This window comes from Triturus cristatus, chromosome 5_2, assembly GCF_964204655.1.
Source record: "Triturus cristatus chromosome 5_2, aTriCri1.1, whole genome shotgun sequence".
Lineage (NCBI taxonomy): Eukaryota > Metazoa > Chordata > Amphibia > Caudata > Salamandridae > Triturus > Triturus cristatus.
This window is the reverse complement of record NC_140588.1, coordinates 43,591,515-43,611,470: the sequence shown is the minus strand read 5'-3', so window position 1 is coordinate 43,611,470 and position 19,956 is coordinate 43,591,515. Positions and strand designations below refer to the sequence as shown.

The following is a 19,956-nucleotide window of genomic DNA, read 5'->3' as shown; positions in this document are numbered from 1 at the left end:
GCTGGGCACTTGGTCGCAGCCAGCCACAGGGGCCCCTGTGGATAAGAATGTCACCGGGCGACACCGCCCGACGCCTGGTGACCCCGCTTTTCTGACCACTCATCCTACGCCTGAGAGCCTGGTTATCCAAGCCTCAACGTCACAGAGTGCCTTTCCCACGGAGCCGGATAAGGACTCTAAGAAGCTGGAGCAGTTCGATAAGCGGTTGTTATCTTAGTCCAGCTTGGGGCTGCAGTCGGTGAACACTGCATGCCTATTGTGTCCCTATCCCCATGCGGTGTGGGATGCGGTTGCAGAGATGTTGCCTCAGTGTCCTGAAGAGACCCAAGCTGTGCTGTTCCAAGCTGTTGCCGAGGGCAAGGATGCGGCTAAGTTCGCCATTCGGTGTGGTTTGGACACAGTGGACTCACTGGGTAGGGTGATTTCTACGACTGTGGTGCTTCGTCGCCACGCCTGGTTGAGATCTACCGGGTTCTCGCCAGATGTCCAAAGCTCACTCGTGGACATGCCCTTTGATGGCACTCGCCTGTTTAGCGATAAGTCCGACAGTGCACTGCAGCGTTTTAAGGACTCGTGGGCAACGGCCAAGTCCTTAGGTCTTTCTGCAAAAAGCCCAGCCACTCCTGGTTTTCGTTCCTTTTGTGGCCACGGCAGAGGCGCTCAGGCACGTTCCTTCACCAAGCCTGTACAGAACCAGCCTCAGCGCGGATGCGGCTTCTGCAGGGGTGGGTCTGGGAATCAGCGTAGGGGTCAGTCCACCTCCGCCCCCGCTGCTTCTACCTCCAAACCTTTCTAATCCGAGCTTTGTGGAGCGCCCCAAGCCAGTGGGTGGCAGGATCCGTCATCACCTCCCCTACTGGGATGCTGTTACATCGGACAAGTGGGTGTTGCAGATCATCCGCAAGGGTTACTCCCTTCCCTTTCAGTCCACCCCTCCAGCCATGCCACCTCGGTACCACCGCATGTCGGGGGACCACTTGGCAACTCTCCAGCAGGAAGTTACGGCCCTCTTGGCCAAGGGGGCCATCGAGTGCGTTCCTGGGCCAGAAGTAGGGAGTGGTTGGTATTCCCACTACTTTCTGGTCCCCAAGAAGGACAAAGGAGGTCTGCGTCCCATCTTGGATCTCCGGAACGTCAACCGCTTCCTCCGGAAGGAGAAGTTCAGAATGCTGATTCTAGCTCAGGTCTTGGCTGCCCTCGACCCTGGAGACTGGATGGTAGCATTGGACTTGCAGGACGCATATTTTCACATCCCCGTCCTGCCGGCCCACCGGCGTTACCTGCGGTTCACGGTAGGCCAGGAGCATTTTCAGTTTGCCGTGCTTCACTTCGGCCTTTCCAGCGCCCCTCGGGTGTTCACGAAGGTGATGGCGGTGGTCGCAACTCACCTGCGCAGGTCAGGGGTGTCAGTCTTCCCTTACCTCGACGACTGGTTGCTGATGGAGGGCTCACCCCAGGCAGTCGTTAACCACCTTCAGACTACGGCCGACCTCCTGCATTTGCTGGGGTTCTCCATCAGCGTGCCGAAGTCGCACCTGAGTCCCTCTCAGAAGCTCCCCTTCATTGGAGCGGTTCTGAATTCAACGCTGTTTTGGGTTTATCCTCCCGAACAGCGAGTCCGGGATATTCAGGCTATGATTCCGATCTTTCAGCCTGTGTCCCGGGTTTCAGCCAGGATGACCCTCCGGCTCCTGGGCCTGATGGCCTCCTTTATCCTGCTGGTGCCACATGCCAGATGGCATATGTGGGCTGTTAGAATCCGGGTTCTCTGGTTGGCACAGGTAGGTACTTGTGACAAGCAGGGAACCTTTCCTCTAGTCAGGGTAAGGGGTTACACTACTAAAACAACCCCTGCTCACCCTCTAGGTAGCTTGGCGCGAGCAGACAAGGCTTATCTCAGAGCGTTATAGGTTAAGCATTTGTGAACACATACAGTAACCAAGTGACAACACTACAAATGGACACCACACAGGTATTTATATCAAAAATAAGGATTCTGTATATAGGATTATCACAAGACCATTAAACGATTAAAAACACACAATACGGTTGCTTAGTTGGTAGAAGATTGCTTAGTTTCTCTTAAGTTCTTAAATGCGACACTTTTAAGTCAATGTACCTTAGATGCGACACGCAGGGCAACGAAAGTGTTGCAGCGATGCAGATGCATTGAAGTTCTTGGTGCAAAAGAAATAAAGACGGGATCTTCCAGATGCGTTACGCTTCTCCGATGTTGCGAGAAGGCTCGACTCGATGCGTCAGCTACAGCGGCGTCACCCTTGACGAGATGCGACGACAGCGGCCTTGGCAGCGGCACTCTTCTACGTGGACGCAAGGTGCTTTTCTGGATGCGGTGCAATGCGACAACTACGATGGCTGCGATGGCGACACGCTTCCTCCTCGATGCGAGACTCTTCTCTCGATGCGGTGCAATGCGATGGCTGCGATGGCGAAACGCTTCTTCGGCGTTGCGAGACACTTCCGGAATGATGCGAGACGCTTCCGCTCGATGCGATGCTGCAGCGGCGACACTCTCTGCGAGATGCGACGGCAACAGCTTCGACGGCGGTACGCTTCTCTTCCTTGCGTCGCGCTTCCAGCTCCTTGGGACATGCAGTCCCTCAGAAGGCCCAACAACAGCAGCAGGCACTTCCAAAAAGACTCTGGGGACCTGGGGGTGAAGTCCACTGGTCCTGGGACTTCGTTCAGGGGGCAAGCTCAGTTCAAGCCCTTGGAGATCTTTTTAAAGCACAAGTTGAAGCAAAGTCTTTAGTAGTCTTTCTCCTCTCCTTCAGCAGCAAGGCAACCACTGCAGGCCAATCCCCCAGGTCAGGGACAGTACTCCTCCTACAGCTTTCCCAGTTCCTTCTCCTCTGGCAGAGGTTCTTCTTGTTTCAGCAGGATCTAATTCCTTGGGAGCAGGGCCCCAATACATACCCCTAATTCCTTTGTTCCTCTGGTGTTGAGGGGCCTTTGCCCAGTCCAAACCAGTTCTTGAGCACTCTGTTGACATGACTCTGCCTTTCTATTCAGGGTGCAGGGAAGAGACATCAGCCGCTCCGCAGGAGGTGGAGCCAGCATTGTGGTAGCTGAGCACAAGCCTATTCAGAGCCCAGGTGTACTCCTCCCACCCATCTGACTGCCAATCTTCCTATTCACCACCAGGCTACCTAGCCCTGCCCCTCTGGGTTTCCCCAGCCCTGTCACTCACACAACCAGACAGGCAGATACACATCATAGCAGAGGCGGGCTGAAATGGTCAAGCAAGCAAATACCAACTTTCTAAAAGTGGTATTTGCAAACACAGAATATTAAAATAAACTTTACTAAAAGATGTATTTTATTATTCTGAGTTCAGGCATACTAAACTCGAATTGCTACCATGTTCCCTGGGTCTGTTAGGATCATAGAATGTAACAATTCTAGCAGCCCATTCTGGCCTATGGAGAACAGGTAGCCTTACAATAGTGAAAAACGAAAATGGCTGTAATTCACTATTAGGACATACCACACACATCAGGGCTTGTCCTACCTTATGCTTACAATGCACCCTGCCCTTGGGCCTACCATAGGGGTGACTGATATGAAGTTAAGGGAAGGTTTAGGGACTGGGAAGTGTGTGCACTTACCCAGTCAGCATGACAGTACCAGACTGCACGCAGGTTCTGCAATGGCAGACCTTAGATACATTTTACCAGGCCGCTTCTGTGGGTGGCACAACCAGTGCTGCAAGCCCACCAGCAGCATTTGTATTTACAAGCCCTGGGCACTCCTGGTGCACTTTACTGGGGTCTGACAGTAAACCAAATAAGCCAATCATGGAATCCAACCAACATATACATTTTAAATAGGGGGCACTTGCACTGTGGCACTGGTTGGCAGTGGCACAGTGCTCTGAGCAGCTAACACCAGCAAAACACATGAGGCACAGTGACAAAAAGTGGAAGGGAGACTCACGCCAAGGTGCCAGGTCTAACACGGGCTCTGCAGTGGGACCTGAAGTTTCATTGGGCACAGCATCAGGGTAACCTGTCCAGATCTCGGAGGGCACTGCACGACAATTGCAGTGGTGGCTCACGAATCACGATTGGGTCAATGGCAGATCCCTCTACCTTCCCCACACAGAGCACTCAGTGGTGACGGATGCGTCCCTCCTAGGATGGGGTGGCCACATGGGAGAGGCGGAGATCAGAGGCCTCTGCTCTCCGGCGGAGTCCCGACTCAATATCAACATTTTGGAGCTTCGGGCGATCCGTCTTGCACTGAAGGCATTCCTTCTCTCTGTCCGGGTAAGTGTGGTGCAGGTGTTCACGGACAACACCACCGCAATGTGGTATTGCAACAAACAGGGTGGGTGGGGTCCTTGACCCTATGTCAGGAGGCTCTGCTCCTCTGGACATGGCTGGAACATCTAGGCATCCCCTAGGTGGTTCAACACCTAGCAGGTTCTCTGAACGCCAGGGCGGACGAACTCAGCCGCCGGTGCTTGATGGATCACGAATGGCGTCTGCACTCGGGCGTCGTGCAAGGTTAGATCTATTCGCCACCGAAGAGACTGCGCAATGTCATCAGTTCTGCGCGTTGGAATTTCCAAGGCGGCACTCGCTAGGCGACGCTTTTCGTCGCAAGTGGAGTTGGGGTCTGTTGTACGCCTTTCCACCTATACCACTTCTGCCCAGAGTGCTAAAGAAGATTCGGTGCGACCGGGCCAAAGTCATCCTTGTGGCTCCGGATTGGGCACGAAGATACTGGTATCCTGAGCTACTCAGCATGGCGATCGATCCCCCGATCCGACTGCCTCTTCGGGAGGATCTTCTGTCGCAGCAGCAGGGGACGGTACTCCACCCGAACCTGTCCAGCCTCCACCTCCATGCGTGGAGATTGAGCAGCGACAGTTGACAGCTTTTGATCTTCCTCCCGAAGTCTGTGATGTCATTCTGGCAGCCAGGCGTCCCTCCACTAAAACGGTATACACCTGCAGATGGAACAAGTTTGTGGCATGATGCACAGCTAAGGCTGTGGATCCCCTTTCTGCCCCTCTTTCCGAAGTCCTTCTGTTCCTTCTTTCTTTGGCCCAACAGGGCTCTGCTCTGGGCACTATCAAAGGTTATCTTTCGGCCATCTCCGCCTTTTTACGGCTTCCAGATCAGCCTTCTCTTTTTAAGTCCCCGGTTGTTAACCGTTTCCTCAAAGGCATTACGCACACGTTTCCTCCCGTGCCATTCATAATGCCTCAATGGGACTTAAACCTTGTCTTGACATATCTGATGTGCGCTCCCTTCGAGCCCCTTCATACCTGTCCTTTGCGTCTTCTCAATCTCAAGATGGCTTTCCTGGTAGCTATCACCTCTGTGATAAGAGTGAGTGAGCTCCAGGGTCTTTCTTTCAAACTTCCTTTCCGTTCTGTTCATCCGGACAAGGTGGTTTTAAGGACTGTCCTTTTTTGCCAAAGGTTGTCACGCCCTTCCACGTCGGGCAGACCATTAATTTGCCCACCTTCTTTACGCCTCCGCATCCTTCGCGAGAGGATGAGAGGCTCCACCATCTGGCCCCAAAATGTGCGCTCTCGTTCATCCTGCAGCGCACCCGACATTCCGGGTGGATGACCAGCTCTATGTTGGCTACGTGGGCTCCAAAAGAAGTTGGGCTGTGCACAAGCGGACCATCTCTCGGTGGGTCGTTCTCTGCATCCTGGCCTGTTACTCATTGGCTAAGAAGGAGCCTCCTGTTGTGGAAATTTAGCTCGCAAACTGAACATTATCTGCGCCATCTTGCCCCTCCCCAGCACCACGCGCAACGAATGCACGGCCGCCATTTTAGGCACCCCGCTCTCTCCGCTCACTCTCGACCGCCAGCGTTTTCCCTTGGCGCTGCAAGCATCCCCCGCGCGCCGGCCACCCCCGCTCTCTCATACAGGCCATAAACCCTCTCCTTCTGCGCGACCCTGCTACGGAACCACTTCCAACCGACAACCCATACATGGTCATGCCTCTCCTTTGATAACCCCCTTCCTCTGCGCCCCATTGTCTGAACTGGTCCCAGGCCATCACCTAGCCCTGCGGATGCAGTTTACTGCCCCTACTGTAAGGGAAACACCCCACATCAAAGGGATTACAGTAGATCAAAGCCCCTACCCCCTGAGACCCGGCCAGTTGCACACACCCCGGGAATTAGCGGAATTCCCTGCTGCGCGATAGCCATCTCCCACTGCGGGTAGGGTGGGAACTTCTACTGTATCTATGTGTGGGATCGGATCTGAACCGGGGCTCCAGGGGATATTCCCCCGTACTTCAAAAGAATCTCAAGAATGTACTATGTGTTATAAAGCAATAAACCAGTGTATAAGAGACCAGGTCTCAGAGATGCGGTTAGAGCACCTCGTGACGATACCTTGCTGTCTGATCTGATGTGTTCTGCTCCGACGGAATAAAACCTTGTTTCCTGCCTTCCAGTCTCCGGCGCCTGCCTCTTTTATTGGTAAATTATCGAGTGGTATGAGAGGCGATTATCGCCGGGCAAATACTTGGAAGGTTATCGACTGAAACTGCCGCTACCATTTAACACTGTGGGGCTGCGGGCCCATTCTACCAGGGCGACGGCAGCCACTACTGCCTTGGGACGCGGCGTCCCCTTGCAGGACATTTGTCAGGCAGCTATGTGGGCTTCGCTGCACACGTTTACCAAGCGTTACTGCCTTGACAGTCAGGTCCGGAGAGACTGCTTCTTTGGCCGTTCTGTTCTCCGTGACTTTCTGGTGTAATCTATTCAAAGACCCACCTCCGGGGTTGGTATTGCTGGGGTATCTATTCTAAGGTAAGGAATCTATCACTAACGTGTCTCTTTCAGATGCACAAGTTACTACTTGTGTAACGATATATCTGTAAGAGACATTAGTTAGTGATAGATTCCTTACCACCCCACCCATCCTCCCCGTTCTGGGAACTGATTTCTAGGGTTAAGGTCATCCCTTTCAGGTCCTTAGTTTCTTTGCACCAGTGGTCAGTTTCTTGCATGGCTCTGCGTTCCTGGTGCGGAAAGTTGTGTACAGAACTGACGTCAGTGCGCATGGGTGGCGCCTAAGTAGTCTCTGTGATGTCATCTCGGTGCTTACGATGCCAGCAAAGGATGCGGAGCCGCACAACGCCACCTACTGACGCGCAGGGGTACTGCTAGCAAAACTTTCCGGATCCAGTCTGACGCCTGGGGATATTCTAAGGTAAGGAAGCTATCACTAACTAATGTCTCTTACAGATATATTGTTGCACAAGTAGTAACTTGTGCGTCAATTCTCCATTTTAGCAGAAAGTCCAGAGGGACTTTGGTCATAGCATCTGTAAGCAGAAATATTTCAGACTTGTTCCAGTTAATACGTTAGCTGGCAAAGTTGCCGAAGTGGATGAGGTCTTGAATGATGTGGCTTAGATTAGCCGGGGTCCCTAACAAAGAACAGCACATTGTCAGCGTAAAGTGAAAGAAGATACTACTGCATAGGGAATCATAAGACACACAATTGATGGACGGAATGCAGAACAAATCAAACATTCACCCCCAGTCAAGAGATCTGGGTTAAATCCATCATTCTTTTGCTCACCATGCCACCCCAGTTTAAACCTGGCCTTATGCAAATCAGTCTTGACCCTGTACCTCATGGGAACAGCCCAGCCCGAACTACCAAGCCAGGTCCTCCCTGGACCGGAAACAAGCATCCTAGGACCGGTTTCCGGTTTCCACCCCTCTTCAGCCAGGATAGCTTGATTCCAGTGGCACAGTGAGCCCTGGACCCACCCACGTTTGGGCATACCTGGCACACTTAGGGCGAGAAAACAAAAGACACACAATTGATGGACGGAATGCAGCCCATATCAAAACATTCACCCCCAGTCAAGAGATCTGAGTTAAATCCATCATTCTTTTGCTCACCATGCCTCCCTAGTTTAGACCTGGCCATATACAAATCAGTCTTGACCCTGTGCCTCATGGGAACAGTCCAGCCCAAACTGCCTGTTCAGGGAGGACCTGGCTTGGCAGTTCGGGCTGGACTGTTCCCATGAGGCACAGGGTCAAGACTGATTTGCATATGGCTGGGTTCAAACTTGAATGGCATGGTGAGCAAAATAACGAAGGATTTAGGCCCAGATCTCTGAACTGGGGTGAATGTATGACATTGTTCGGCATTTTGTCCATCACCTGTTGTTTTTCTATAGGGAATCATAGGTCCCTACAAAGAGGTCTCTCTTGAAGCATGGAGGTGAGAAGCTCGATGGGTTAAGCAAACAACAGCGAAAATAGAGGACAGCTCTGTCGCGTACACCGCGTGGCCCCTATCGGTGTGCCTGCAGAAGTTGGGCACTTGGCGCCCCGGTGTGCATCCGCAAGGGAATTGCCTCTACTGTCCCTCGAGGTAAGGGCGTAATGCCTTCACTTCGAATTTTTAGTCTAAATGTTAGGTCTCTGGTTCAACATCATACAGCCTTTTTTGACCTTATACAGGAGGAGTCTCCTGATATATTCGCGATAACGGAAACGTGGTTGCAGGAACATGATGCAGCCATTATTAACTTGGCTTTCCCCCCGGTGTATTCCATCTTTACACTAAATCGCTCAACTAGAGGCGGGGGTATCGCCTTGGCTGTTAAATCGAGTTTCTCCTGCAGTTGGAAGGTCTTAAATATTGCTGGATGTGAAAGTGCCTCTTTCAAGATCTCGATTAGTCCCCAGTTTACGATCTCGGGGATGGTGGTTTATCGTCCCCCAGGCAGTGATGTTGTATTTAGAGAAGCCTTCCCTGATGCCGTTAGTTCCTTGGCAATTGGCTGTGCCAATTTTTCTATTCTGGGAGACCTTAACCTCCACTTCGATAATAAGAGCATATCGGCAGTTAATAATATCTTAGCTGACCTCGAGGCCCTCCAATTGGATCAAAATGTAGCCCAACCTACTCATGTAGGAGGGCATACGCTTGATCCCTTCTTTACTAATCTTTCGGAAGTTTCAGTCTCTTCCATAACACCTTTGGGATGGACGGACCATTTTTTAGTGGCCATTCAAGCTCCTTTACCTGAGACTCCTTCTATCCTTCCTCCTAGATTAGTTTTTAGAAGGCATTGGAATAAACTTAGATTAGAGGATCTACATGAGCTTTTGGCTGCAGATCCACTGGGACCCTTGGAGCATGCTGAACTGGGTTATGACCAGTTCTGTCAGTGGATCACTAGGGCACTTGATTTATTGATTCCTATTATGGCCAGTAAAACTCGTGCTAGAGACTCTATTCCCTGGTATGACAGCACCCTACGTGCTTTAAAGGGTACGTGTAGGCGGGCTGAGAGAAAGTGGCGGAGGCATTATGATGCGGCTGAGAAAGCGTTGTATCTGACCTCCGTCAAGGTCTACCATCGTGCCATTTGTAGAGCTCGTGCAGCGTTCTACTCGGAAGAATTCCGCAATAGCTCCAATCCATCCAAATCTATATTCAGGGCCCTTAAAGATCTTTTGGCTAAAAGAACCTCTTCTCCTGTATTGGCCTCTACCTCTCATTGCGAGGCTCTGGCATCCTTCTTCTTGGAGAAAGTGCAAACTATTTACCGGGCGTTTTCTCCCACGAGGCCACCATTGGGGACTCTGGTGGCTGTCCCGGGTTTCCCCACCTTGGAGTCTCTTCCTCTGCTTTTACCGGAGGAATTTGACGGAGTAGCCCAAAAAATCAAGTCTGGATCACCTCTGGATCCATTAAGGCCTGTCTCCTTCCGAGATCAGTCCTTTGTGGGATGCCCTATAGTGCGTTCTCTTATTAACAGCTCGCTGGCGACGGGCATGGTCCCTGCTAAATGGAAGCGGGCAGTGGTCTCCCCTGTTTTGAAGAAGCCTTCATTGGACCCTTCGAAGCCGGAGAATTACCGGCCAATTTCTCTACTACCTTGGCCGGCAAAAGTTATGGAGGCCCATGTTAACCAGGCTCTTTCCGACCACCTTATTCGAGCTAATATCCTGGATGATACTCAGCATGGGTTTCGTGCTGGGCATAGTACGGAGACAGCCCTTCTTGCCATGGTGGAACATCTTCGTAGGGTGTTGGATGAGGGACAGACGGCGGCGCTAATATTACTAGATCTGAGCGCCGCCTTCGACACTGTCTCGCACCACATCCTTCTACGTCGCCTGGAGGAGATAGGCATTGGTGGGTCCGCCTTACGGTGGTTCCGTTCCTTTCTTGATGACCGTTCCTTTTGCGTTGCTATACCGCCTCACCAGTCCAAATTCCATCCTCTGGGCCTGGGGGTACCGCAAGGCTCCTCGCTGAGTCCCACGCTTTTCAATCTTTATGTGAGACCGCTGGCTGATGTCGTCAAGCGGTGGGGCATGACGATGGTCTCTTATGCCGACGACACTCAGCTAGCGGTCACTATCAGCGGGGATGCTGAGCATGATGCCCTCAGGTTCCAGAGTGGACTGAGGGCGGTGGCGAGTTGGATGAATATAAATTGTCTCCAGCTCAACGCTAAAAAGACTGAGGTTATGGTCGTCGGGAAGGGGCGGGAACTGTGGGGAGATAGATGGTGGCCACCGGAGCTTGGGCCGGTGCCAATTCCGGTCATGGAGTTGAGAAACTTGGGAGTATGGCTGGAGCCCGCTCTCAATTTCGTGGGGCATTCTAAGAAAACTGCGGCCTGCTGTTATGGGGTTCTTCGCGGCCTGAGACCCGTCTTGAAGTTTTTTTACCCTCCAACAAGGCAGCTGGTGGTTCAGGCGACTGTAACCTCTCGCTTGGACTATGCCAGCTCCCTCCTGGTAGGGGCAAATCAAGCGGAAATTAGCCGCCTCCAACGCGTCCAAAACGCTGCAGCCAGAGCCATAGTTGGCTTGCCCAGGTCTTGCTCTGTTTCCAGGACTCTTCGTTCCTTGCATTGGTTGCCGGTGAAAACCAGAATCAATTTTAAAGTCTTATGCCTGGCCTTTAAGATCCTGAAGGGCTTAGCCCCCCGGATGCTCCAAAATCTTTTGTCTTTTTATGTACCAACTCGCCCTCTGAGATCAGTGGGCCAAGCACTTGTGGTGGTCCCGAGGTTTAAGCTTAGTCGTATGGGAGGTCGGTCCTTTCGAGTGAAAGCAGCAGGGCTATGGAATTCTCTCCCGTTGGAGATTCGCCGGATGGACGACCTTTTGGCATTTCGTAAAGCTTTAAAAACCGCACTATTCTAATTTCCTTCCCTTAGTGTTCCTTGTTTTTTCTCTCCGTTGTTGTTAGGTGCGGCTATGTCTACCTTGTTATGCGCCAGGACGCCCCTTAGCTGGGGCAGCTGTGCGCAATACAAATGCCCCTAACATAACATGACATAACATAACATAACACCTGCAGATCTTGAGCAACCTTGTGAGGCAGCCATTGACCATGACTCAGACAGTCAAGTCCATGTAGAGCCAAAGAAAAATTGTCCAAAGGCCATCAAACTAAGGTCCACACACAAAAAGGGCTGTTCCAGAGAGTTAAAACCTTTCCCTGCATCAAGGAACACCGAGAACCCCTGAGCCTCAGGTTATCAGAGGTGCCTCTGCTGAGTTAAAGCCAGACTGATCCAGTCTAACTAAGTTTGGCATTAATGGGTGGAGCCGATCAACTAGGATTCAGTCAATGACTTTACTGTCTTGATTTCATGAATTGATCAGGTCCTTTCCCAGCTTTAGGATAAGAGAAATGAGGGCATTTCTGGCAGTGGTGAGGAGGGTTCTAGTGACTATGGCTGAACGATAGAGCACCAGGAGCTGGGGGAAGGCAGGGGGGTGTCCTTGGACTCTTTATAGAATTTGACGCTCAAACCGTCCGAACCAGGCGCCTTGCCATCTGAAAAGCTATCTATGTCTTGGAGAACTGCATGTAGTGTTATTATTGTCTTGAGGAAATCCCTCTTTCCCACCCTCCACTCACGCCAAGGTGATAATGTCGAGAAAGGTCTCAATTTGGTCAGTAGAGTGTGTTTTCCCAAATAGGCTATCTTGGAGTCCGCAGCCTCTCTATATTGTGCAAGTAGCCCTTCAAGAACAGCCAGCAGGGTGAGGTTACAGGAGGATTCATACTACCATTGAGCAGTAGTCAGTTGGGTTTCAAGAGAATGACGTTGTGCCTGAAGGGATTTAAGGATGCCCATCTATTAATAAAGAGATATCCCACTGATATACACTTCAAAAGTCCACCAAACTATCAAGTAGAAGGGGCTAGAGCCCACATTTGTGTGAAAAAAATTCTCAGTATCCTGTGCCATGTCTGATTTAAAAACTGAATCCAGCAAGGCGACTTAGGGAAATCACCATGGTAAGTGGCTTGTAGTCAATGTCACGCAGCCAGTAGGTGAGAGTAGCTAAAAGTCAATGCAGGAGTGTAAGTCATGCACCGTGGATTTGAAAGAGATGGAGGTGGTATCACTCAGCACCCACTATCCATCCATCAGACCATCCGTGGACATAAATTAAGGCCGTTCGGGTTGCCCACCCTCTAGGGGGTAGTCGAGTCTAGGACCATTTTAAAATCACCACTTCAAATAATGTGGGAATCATTAGGGGGACAATAGTGGCAGGCTGTAGTGTCAAATAATTCTGGGGCGTTTACATTCGGAGCATAGGAGTTGATGAGTGCAAGTGGGAAACCATGCAGCGACCTGGAAAGGTGAATGGTATTCCACAAGTCTAAAGTGTAGGTAAGTGACCTTTAAACTAAGATCACAGCTTCAGATGAGTATGTAATGTTAGAGGTAAAGTAGTTGCATGGGCCCTATTTGTCAGCAAACAGGTGGGTTTCTCCAGGATCCATATGTGTCTTCTTGAGCAAAGAAATTTGAATGCCATGATAGGCATGGATCAAGCAGCATTTCTTGAGGATTCTGAGGTGGCAACATTCCAGGTAAATATGTTAATTTTATAGGGTGTAATAGGTGTCTAGGGATGTGTGTGGGGTGTTGGTGCCACGGCGGGTGTCAAACCTATGGGGATTTAGAACGTGTGCGTGAGATAAGGTTGACCTAGGTCTAGTACAATGAGATGCCAACATGTAAACAAAGACATACCACAATCAGTGCCAAACATTCCCCTTCACCTCCAACCCACACTGATTTTCCCAACTCTCAGTGAATGTACCCAACGTACAAAGCTTACCCCAATTAGTGCTAAGCACACAGGAGAAGTGGGTCAGTGTCATCCACGCAGCAGCAGTCTGTGCAGGTAAGCACGGTGAGGCGGTGGAATGGGGTGGTGGTGGAAGTCGACAGATGACAGAATCAGAATTATTTATTTATTTAATTTCCCCTATTCCGTCGTCTGTCGACTCCCCCCTCCGCCTGCCCTGCCGTGCTTACTAGCACGGACCACCGCTGCATCCAACTGTGCCCTCAAGCTATGCCGAGAAACACCCAGGTCACAAAAGTGACTTGGAGAAAGGAACAGCAACTTATATAGCAAGTTTAGTGCAAGTCAGTGGTTCTCCCTGAACCCAGCAATAGGAGATGTAGGAGAACTAAACAAGTAAATAACAAGTGTAGGAGTAATGAATCTCAAAAGAGATGTTGAACCTGGATCAACTAGTTTGACTCTGAATGAATAAGAGAAGGGGAAAGGGAAATACCCTACAGAAGGAAAACAAATGTGACTGTTATTCTACATTGTCGTATAGGTCTCTGGAAGATGTATCCACAGCCGTGGAGTGGTCTGATGTGTTTTGCTGCTTCCTCCACTGCTCCCCAAGGTATGCCCTCACAGCCCTCCTGGCCTCCATAGGTGATGTGAAGAACATGGCGCGTCCACCTAGCGGAAGAGCATTATTTAGGAAATCTCATTGGCCCGGAGCAGTTTTATAACCCTGATGATGGCCCATCTAGCCTCCGGTACCGATGCAGAAAAGTCTGCGTAGATGTGGATGTCCATGTCCTTATAGGAGAGGCGCCCTTTCTCCCTGGACAGGTGGAGTACCGTATCCCTGTCCTGATAATTGAGAAGGGGGCAATAATCGGTCGGATAGGGGCTCATGGGGAGGAGAACAGAAGCCCAGTGATGTCCTCTCGATTCACCATATCAGGAGGCTCAGTCTGAATCAGCCCTGACCTGGTCACTGGTTGATCTGCAGGATTCAAAGGTCAGCCAAGGTTGTTTTGGGTCGTGCTTGCCAGTGGTAGGAGAGTCAGGTGAACTGGGCCAAAGGTGCCAGACACAGGGGTTGGGTCAGAAACCTCACCTGCCCCCAATTGATGCAGTCAGCAGCATCTGCAAGTTCTGATGATCCCCAGGGCCCTTGTCAGGCAGTCACACGAGCCATGAAGGTAACGAGAGCACCAGCGGTCACAAGGTTGTTGTATGCAGATGGTCATCATTCCCAGTGGGCCAACAGCTGCGAGCCAACAGCGTTTCCTGCCACTGGGCTTGGAGGCCCCACCGAGGGGGCAGGGCAGTAAACGCACACTCCAAACTGGCCAGTGGGCCACCACACAATGAAGTGACCTGTTGGCGTCCACGCTCAGCCCTCCCCATGAGGAAAGAGCCATGGAAAGACAACACAGGTCAGGAGAGTAATGAGAGCAGGAACCTGTGGGCTCAGCGGTCCGGTGCCCGCTATGATGGTCAATCCACCCGGCCACGACTCAAAGGAAGCCACCTGCCGTGCACCATGTGAAGTTTGAACTCTAGCTGCAGTCCCCACTTTGGATGGTGGGCGATGCAGAGGCGGAGTAGGCATGGCTGCAGCAAACAGAGCAGGCCGTGGCGAGCTATGACTCCCTCGCCCATAGGCCAAGTCATCGGGCGTGTAGACAGGATGTTTTCAAGGATTTGTCAGGCTGAGGAAAGGAGGCCCGGAACTAGGCAGCCACCTTGGTTGGCAACCGGCGACGCTCTCCCTTAAGATAGAAATTTAGCTCGAATTTTCCATTCCCCTATTGGTCATACCCGAATTAAACCTGTACATATTACATTGTTACAAATTACACGCTCGGAGAAGTATAATACAGAGGCCGTGTGCTTATGATCTGGACACAACTCTTCTCAACACCGTCTCCAAAATATGGTTTGGTGACAATATGTTTTCTGGCAAATAATGCATCTGCAAGGGCTGCAGAGTCCCGAAAGGAAGACAAATGCCGATGCACATGCGAATATCATGCCAGCTCTGCTCACATTAACACATTCATAATTATTCATTAACCCTTTTGTTGTATAAAGACTCGAAACTTTGTATATGAGTGGCACACATGGTAAAATGCTAAAAAATGTATTATAGGCCTTCGACAAACTTTCCGTTTGATCACTGAATGGTTCATGAAGTGAACCCTGCAACCGAATTCCGTATGACGCTGTATAATAATTAGGCCTGGGCGAAAATTTCGTTCCGTTCGCGGAAATTGCGATAATTTGACATTTTCGCGTTCCGCGGAAAGCGCGAAAATGTCAAAATTTCCACATTCCGCAGCTTGGCGATAATTTGTTTCTTGCTCGCGCTGTGAAATAATACATTCTCGCGCGCGCGCGATCGCCTTACCTGAATCCCTGCGTTCGCCGACAAGTTTTCTTGATCCGGTCGCGTTCTCCATGAGATGTTGTATTGTTTTTAGCCATTTGCGCTGTCTCGCGACAGTTCGCGCCCGCAGTGACGTCATGCATCGCGCGATCACGTCTTTCTTCTCGAGATCATGCACCGCGAGACAACTGAAAACAAGATGGCCGCGCCCGCGAGCAACCACATAGGTAAGTTGGCGACCCGCAACCATGCAGAAAATCTCGCGAACATGCGGGAAAAAAACTTCCGCATCTTCGCGATATTTCCGCTTGTTTGCGATAATTTTGAACATTTTCGCGATAATTTGTGAAAGTCGCTTTCGCAAATTCCGCCCACCCCTAATAATAATGGCCAACAGTGCTCAAAATAAACTCCAAATAATAACATATCAATTCTTGACTAAACCTTCAGGTGTACGTGAATCACGGAGAATAATATTATTTAAAAAATTAAATCCAGACATTTTGAAATAAAATGCTAATCAAACACTACTGGATTGTAGCTGTGAACTAATCTTGCTCTGTGATTTGACCTCGTGGTAAATTCGATTAATAACTATAACTAACAGTTAATAAATCTATGAATAAATATGATATTGCTTGAAGTAATAAAAATAAACTATGAGACTTAAATGAAAAAGCAACAGTTCACAAAGATGTAAAGTATGTCCAGTCAGCAAATAGAACGAGTGCACAAAAAAACAAAGTCTGTCTTCTCAGTGCTTTATTCATGGTTTCATTTTTGAAAGTCTAAGTGATAAGCTTTGCATTATGCTCATAGATTGGCGGTATGTAAATGCATCCCATACATCTGGCAAACACCCTGCAGGCAGGAGATTCAAAAATGAAATAGGAGCAAAGGCTGATCATAAAGCTGAACACTTTGCTTATTAAAAACCGTATGAATCATTCTGATAAAAAAATAATTGAACCAGGGATTTTTCCAAGAGGCGGTTGAGCACAAACCAGGAGCAGGAACGGAACCATTGAAACTGCACCCGCTTTTGTCCTTCATGTTTTTAAGCACACGTATTAATTTATCCCAAAAATTCTATTTCCCTGTTAGTTATACCTGAATTAAACCAGTACATATTTAGTTGATAATCTTCAGCATATGAGCGCACAATCAAGAAAAACGTTTGTGTTTTTACCCTCCGCAGTCCAGCTGGGCATTTCTTTTTCTAGCCTGTGGTAAGCCTTAGATAATTCTTAGGCAAACCTGCCTTTTATAGTAGATCTAGGTATAAAGCAGGTAAAAACATCATCTGGGAGCAGTTCATGCCACAGCTATTATTATGGGATGTCCACAGCCAACTAGAATATTCTTAAGGCAGGAACTGATTCCATCTGATTCAACTTGAGATCCTCCTTAATGAGGTCGTCGTGCTCGTCTATGCTGGCCTGTATACTGTCCAGTCGAATGGCATGAGTGTCCAGCTTACGTTGATCTGCTGAATATTGGTGCGCACCGGGAACAATACGTTTGTCTCCACCGCAACCACAATATCAGGAAGCCCAGTCTCCTGGCCTGCATCCACCCTGACCTGGGTTGTGGACCCTCATCGGGTGTTGAAGGTCAGTCGAGGTTGTTTAGGGTCATTCTTGGCCATGGTAGGAGAAGCAGGGTGAGCTGGTCCTAGAGTGCCAAGCACGGGGGTGGCCAGAAACCCTGCCCACCCCCAAGGGGCGCAGCCAGCAACAAGCTCTGATGATATCCAGGGCCCTCGTCAGGTGGTCCTATGAGCCATGAGGATGGAGAAGAGGACGGACACCAGTGGGCACGAGGCTGCTGGATGCTTATCATTGTCATCTGCTAAGGGAGTCACAAAGCTGGCAGCTGGGAGCCAACAGCGCAATCCCATCGCTGGGCTTGGAGACCCCACAGATGGGGCAGGGAAGTAAACATGCCCACTGGACCAGCCAATGGGCTGCCACGCAATAAAGAGACCTGTCCAGGTCCACGCGCAGGCCTCTCCATAGGGCAAAGGCCCTGGGAAGGCAGCACAAGTCAGGAGAGTAATGAGAGCGGGCACCGGCTGGCTCGCAGGTTCTATATCAACTGTGATGGCCACACGCCAATGCACCCAGCTGCGGCTTTAAGGAAGAGCCCGTTGTGCGCCATGTGCAGATTGAATTTAGGCCGCAGGCCCCGCTTTGTATGGTGGGGGATGCAGAGGCAGAGCAGGTGCAGCTACAGCAAACGGAGTAAACTGGGGTGAGCTGCGACTCCCTCACTGGTAGGTTGCGCCATCGGCCACATTTCCTAGTCAGTTGAAAAACTGAAGATGCAGACATCGAAACTGTCACCAATTGATTGCTGGTATTTGTGGCAGGCAACATTTTACACGTTCTAAAGATAATTATATATCCAGATAAGCCCCAGGTGCACTTCGTATCCAAGATTCTGCAGATTTGCCTTCTATGTCCACATTTAGAAAGCAAGTGCACAAAACCCTGACTCATTATACACAGAGAACTCCCTCGATCACAATCAGCTTTTGCATTTCTCTGTGCGCCATGGCATATATAATTCACTTTCTATGGCCTTCTCCCGTTTGTTAAAATATGGGCTGAATTTATCATATCATTTGCCATCTCCAAACAGCAGCTGATCATCCTCCCTCAATATATCAATGTTCACAAATATCAAACACCAGTCGAAATACACCTACCCCAGTGGTAACAATAGATTTTGCAATAAACATTGATCCACATATAACTAAATAAAATATTATGGCCATTGTTCGAACAAATATCCAGTTACCCGCAATGCCCCTGAAAAAGGTGAGCAAAGCAAGACGGCTTCCACAAGTCCTTAAAATACTCATCACTAGCCTTCAAAATATTTGAAATGTGAGCCATGGTGCTCACTCAGATTAAGAGGAGACGCCATATTAGCCTTGTATTAAAAGACCTGCGTTACCTCACCGTTGGCACCTAGTGAACGTTCACTCCATACAGTGTGCTGTACAAGTGCCTTCCGACCTTTCCTGCAGAGCTTGACGTTGCGGTGATAACTCAACAATATCTAAGAGGAGATTGCGAGTGTTCCCAACAACCCACCTTCATGCATCTCTCCCATTTTACATTGGCCTCCAAAGGCTCCTTGACTCTTTGGTGTAGCTTAGTTGACCTAGCTCAAATGAGGCGATGTGACAGTGTAAACTAAAAATAGTGCAACACGGTTATATCACTTGCAGTGACTACAGATTGTCCAGCCACTGCTATTATGTGTTTGATAAAATAACAACACTGTAATCTCTACTTACATATGTAGAGTAAAAGAAGAAGCAAATACTGTAAAGCTTACAAACTAATAAAACAACAAAATGTCACACAACAGCGCAATAGGTGCAATATTAGCGCTCACACAGTATATATTGTTTGCGATCACTACCTGATCACAACTACTGTGGTTTTCAGAAAGCCACTGAGAGCAACACAGATCGCTGCCCTCTTGCTAAAATATCAACTCGTCATCTGCTGTTGGTGAATACCAGCTGATTGCTCTAACTAGGAAGTTTACACTGAAACATAGTACTGTTTATTGAATGTGTCAGCAACAATACTATAATAGTACAGCACTTTGTGAGTGTTGGTGGTAGTTTGGGGCCTGGAAAGCATGCTGTATCTCACTGTTTATAGTTAGAATTTCGGTTCCTTGAATCTTGGATATCTTGCGATGCAAATTGATTGAGATACCAACTTAATGGCTTCATGCGCGGGGCGCACAGGTGTATCATCTTCATGGAGATATGGGCTGGGAGCCTCAAGGCCAGATGGAAGGGGGCTGCACGGCTACTCTCCAGTCAGGGTGCACGGCACTCCACGCCAATGACCGTGTATGTTTCAGATCTCCACCGCAGCCCAGTGAGTTTCAGGGCCATCTGCTAATGCCTCCTGTAAACACTACTCACATTGGAACCAGCAAAGTTGCTCTCTACATGTGATCAGGGGTGTAGCTTCGGGGGGGGCGGGGGGGGGGGGGTTAGGGTATTACATCTCCGTAATAAATGTACTATTTAATAAATAGTTGGGTACAGGAGCTTTTATTCGTGTATAAGGGGCCTATCGGATTTCAGCTGGGATTTTTAAATACTCACTCAGACAAACACACACACTCTCGTCTCTATTTTGGAGATCTTAAAGCATGGTTATTTTACAAAATACTGTGTCTTAAGTACCCCTCACAACCCACACTCACTTCCCTTTCCACTGGCCCTTAAGCCCACCTTGTGCTCTGCTTCTCACAACATGCTCATTTTTATGATATGCCAGCTTGATTGTCGGAAAATCTGAAGCTAAACCCCACACTCAGCGTTAGTGGACGATTCCTGTCCTCATTGAGCTGACTCTCTGATGACACATTGGTATTTGGTACCATGCTAAGAGGTTCATCCTGCAAGCCTACTGCTAAAGTCAGCTAGT

At 49.6% G+C, this 19,956-nt stretch overlaps 1 protein-coding gene across 1 annotated transcript in view; it reads left to right on the top strand.

The window, feature by feature from the left end:
* LOC146822633 (dynein axonemal heavy chain 5-like) overlaps positions 1–19,956 on the top strand; it is a 971,002-nt gene that overhangs the window by 786,311 nt on the left and 164,735 nt on the right. The gene's annotated exons all lie outside the window — the stretch shown is intronic.